Consider the following 4,610-nt stretch of genomic DNA (forward strand, 5'->3'; position numbering starts at 1 on the left):
TCATTCAAAATCACTGGAGTGACTGCAGATCAAATTCGTCTTCACATGTTCCCTTACTCTATAAAGGGAAGAGCTTTGGAATGGTTTCAACAACTTCCAGATACTATAGTTGCTACTTGGGAAAGTTTATCGACTGAGTTTTTTTCAAAATACTACCCTTCAGACAAGACTCAACAGATGCGGGAAATCATTATAAGTTTCAAGACTAAACAAGGTGAAGGCTTATATCAGGCATGGGAGAGATACAAGTCATTGTTAAGAAAATGTCCACATCATGGATATTCAGGATGGATGCTTCTGAGTACTTTTTATGGGTCCTTTAATAAAGAAGTTCATTTGAGTTTGGATGTGGCAGCTAGAGGAGACTTTAAAAAATCACTAGTCATCATGGCAAAAGCACTTCTCGAGGAGTTGGTAGCAAATAACTATGAATGGGCACCTAGTGGTGCAAACTCAGTAAAATCAGAACAAGATATTGAGATGATGAACTTGCTCACTCTTAAATTGGATGCTCTAACTCAAGAGGTGCATGGACAAAGGGTTAATGTTAATGTTATCAATGCTCCAATGAGAGGGTACAATGATTATGGCGTTGATCAGTATTCGTATGCTCCTCAATTCTCCGAGGAAGCATCTTTTATTCAAAGGAGACAATCATGGCTAGTGCAAAATAATTCTTATTACAATCCAGATCAGAGGCCGAACAATAATATCTCTTATAGCAATAACCATGCTCAAAATCCAACATATGTTACACCAAGACAGAACCAGCCTCTGGGTTTTGAGCAGCAACAAGAATATCAACTTCCACCTAAAGAAAAGAAGGAATCGACTGATTGGGAAGTTGCACTGAACAAGATGATACAAGGAACTACTAGGGCCTTCGCCAATATAGAGACTAAATTTGAAAAGGTCGAGTCAAGGCTTGATCAGATGGCATCGTCTCAAAAGATGTTGGAATCGCAAATTGGCCAAATTACAAATAAGATTGGTATGCGTGAACAAGGAGCACTTCCTAGTAAACCTGATGTGAATATCAAATACTAGTACAAGGCTATCACTTTGAGTAATGGAAGAGAACTATAAAAAATTGTGGCTCCGGCACTTAAAGATGAGATTCTTCCTCCTAAGAAAAGAAAAACACGTCAAGTTAATACGGATATTTCTGACAGTGTTGACGACGAACCCAACAAGGAGAGGCTCACACATAAAGCTCCTATGAAACCATACATCCCTCTAATTCCTTTTCCACAGAGGTTGAAAAATAGCAAGTTAGAGAAGCAGTATGAAAAGTTTTTGAAGATGTTTCGTGAGATTCATATTAGCATTCCATTTGCTGATGCATTGGCTCAAATGCCCCTTTACATGAAATTTATGAAGGAGGTGTTGTCTAACAAGAAGAAGTTGAAGGAGGTGGAAACAATTACACTTACCGAAGAGTGCAGTGTTGTTATTCAATGTAAAATTCCTCCTAAACTCAAGGAATCTGGAAGTTTTTCTTTGCCATGCACCACTGGCGAATTGGGAATAAGAAAGGCCTTGTGTGATCTTGGAGCTAGTGTAAGTTTAATGCCGCACTCTATGTATAAAATACTTGGCTTGGGAGAGTTATAGAAGACCAGGATTTCCCTTCAACTTGCGGATAGATCAATAAAGTATCCACTATGTGTACTTGAAGATGTTTTAGTAAAGGTGGATAAATTTGTTATTCCGTGTGATTTTGTTGTGTTGGAGATGAATGAGGATGTTGATATTCCAATTATTTTGGGAAGACCATTCTTAGCGACTGCGGAACCGACATTAATGTGAAAGCCGGTAAGCTTACATTGAACGTGGGAGAAGAAAGAGTTGGCTTCCATCTTGATCAATCTATGAAAGAGTTATCTGTAAAAACCGAGTGTTATGTGGTGAATGTTGTGAAAAAAGTCAATGATCATGCCTTTGAGGTGGAAGTTGAAATTGACAAGAATTCTTCTTTTACACATGAATTTCAAGGTGTGAATGAAGTGGAGGTTACTCTTAGGCCATATGAGGCGGTCTTAAAATTTCTACCATAAAAATCAAAAGAATAAAAGACGTCTAGCTAATGACGTTGAACAAGCGCTGCTTGGGAGGCAAACCAAGAAATGTCATCATTATTAGTATTATGTTAGATTTAACTATGTGTATAAGACTTATGTAAGCATGAACTATGCATACGAAGGAGAACAATTTCGATAAGTACAAAATATGTGGAGTTGCAGAAAATTTCAAGACCTTGAAGTACATATGCAAGGGCTTGATTTCAATTTCAAGGGTCTCCATGTAGCAAGTGCTTCGGGGAGCTTTTCTTCTTCTCCTTTTGTCTTATTGGTTCACTATATAGTATATTCTTTGGATGTTAATGGTTAGTGATTGTTGTTGTGACGGCCTCAACCCTAGGGTCAGGAGTCGACGTCACTAATTATATCAAACCACAATTATAAACTACTAGATTATTATTATTACACTATCACAACCCCAATACCAAGATCTTTTCCAGGTTCAAGTATGATTTAAGCTACTTACTATTACAACAACCTTTTATTTAAAAGTATGACCTACTAACTTATTACAGCAACTCACAGACCTAAAATAGGTCTCACAAAACTACCTCAACTAATCCTACTACCGATGGTACTGGAGTCCTTCCCTGAACATGGAAAACTAGTCTCCTAGGCATCTATGACATATATATATATATAACAAGTTGCAAGAGTTAGCATATAATTTCTCAGTAGTACCAACATATGAATAACAGAGTAAAAACAATTTAAACTAAATAGTTATAGGAACAAAATTATAAAGCAGTATGAAAGCAGTAACATGTAAATCATTTCGAATCTTTGTCAAAACAAAACAAATTAAACTGGATATCACTAACTAGCATGCTCTTTATAAAACAAACGTAGTTGTGTGTTGTGTCAACACCAGAGTCCAATTTTAGCATGTTATTCACATTTATAACTCAACTGTATAAATCACTTGTTAAGTTACGGGAACCACAAAACCAAATCAGATACGTATTGGACATGTGAAGATAGCTGATCAGGCTATCAATACTAGACGGCTCCATCTGCTATCCCACAAACCTGTTCCGGAACTCAGAGACTACCTAGGTCTCTGACCTGCTGGACTAATCGGTTAAGTAATACGCGCAACCGAGTTAGCCGCTTACGCAACCGCAATAGGCCACTCTGGCCTTTATCTATCCAATATCTGATCATTTTTATCCAGTTTTCAAATCACTTGTACCTATCTCAGTTTAAAAATAGTTTATTTAACAACACACATAAATTTGGTTCATAAAATCATTTTCATTTGGAGATAGGTACCTTTTCGAAGCTACTTTTCCCCAGAACAGATCTTAAATAAATAATTACAACTACAGGAGATACGTAACTTAAAAGTTTCTGTTCCTGCTCGAAAATAAAACAACAGTTCATTCATATATATTGAACCATAAAAGTATGGTCAGGGGTACTTGCCTTGCAACGATTTCTCAAAAATTCCTAGGGTAGCTTCGCTCGACTGAATTTAGTCCTCGTAAACCTTGACTGGGATCTACAGTAACAGAATACCCTAATCAGTTATTCTAGCATGCTTGATATCCTCAGAATCTAACCCACCCAATCCAATAAACCCGACTCGTAAAATAATATTTATATGAATACCCACGTAATCGATACTTACAATAACGATAAAATATTTAATATAATATACTATGCTTCTCGTAGTTAAAATGATTTTCAGAAAAATTGGACAGCGACTCCTCTATTTACTGGACTACCCGGCGAAACATAATCGATGCCACAATCACAGCAATTACAAATCCACAACCCGAATCTCAATACGACTTTTAAAAGTAATTAATTATTTTCATCCCGAAAAATAATTTCATGAACTAATTTATTTGTTTTATAAATTTAGGACTCAGAATAGTTCATCACGGTCCACCATCGACTCACCGAAGCTCATCGTCGACAGCAGAAAAATTTATTGGTGCCCGATAATATTCGGGTTTCCAAATAAATTTCACCGATTAATTAAAATTATTCCCGCACAAAAATATATTTTATTTCACGAAATCAATCAAATATTCCCTATAAAAATATAAAATAATTCAATGAAAATTGAATATGCAACACAGTCGAACAAAACACCACCACATGGCCTCACGCGCCGCCCATACACACAAACACAATACACGCACACACACAAAACACACACACACACAAAACACACACACACACACATAAAACACATACACACACACGAGTACACGCACACACAAAACACACACACTTCACACAATTGCACGCACGTATATACACAATTGTATATATATATATATATATGCACACAGAATCACAACATAACCACACCACCGACGGCTACTCATCGGAGCAACACACAGCGGCAAACCAAGCAGAAACATGGGATAAAACAGGAACAAGGGAAGGGAAAAGAGGAGAGAGGACAGGAGAAATTGATTGAGAGATGAAGAGAGAGTGGAGAGACGAGAGAGAGAGAGAGAGAGAGAGAGAGAGAGAGAGAGAGAGAGAGAGAGAGAGAGAGAGAGAGAGAAAGAG

The 4,610-nt window shown here is 37.1% G+C and overlaps 1 pseudogene; it reads left to right on the forward strand.

Moving 5' to 3' along the window:
* The first annotated feature begins 1,218 nt into the window (after positions 1-1,218).
* Positions 1,219-2,057, forward strand: LOC141711391 (uncharacterized; annotated as a pseudogene).
* The last annotated feature ends 2,553 nt before the right edge of the window (positions 2,058-4,610 follow it).

Source organism: Apium graveolens, chromosome 1, assembly GCF_009905375.1.
Source record: "Apium graveolens cultivar Ventura chromosome 1, ASM990537v1, whole genome shotgun sequence".
Lineage (NCBI taxonomy): Eukaryota > Viridiplantae > Streptophyta > Magnoliopsida > Apiales > Apiaceae > Apium > Apium graveolens.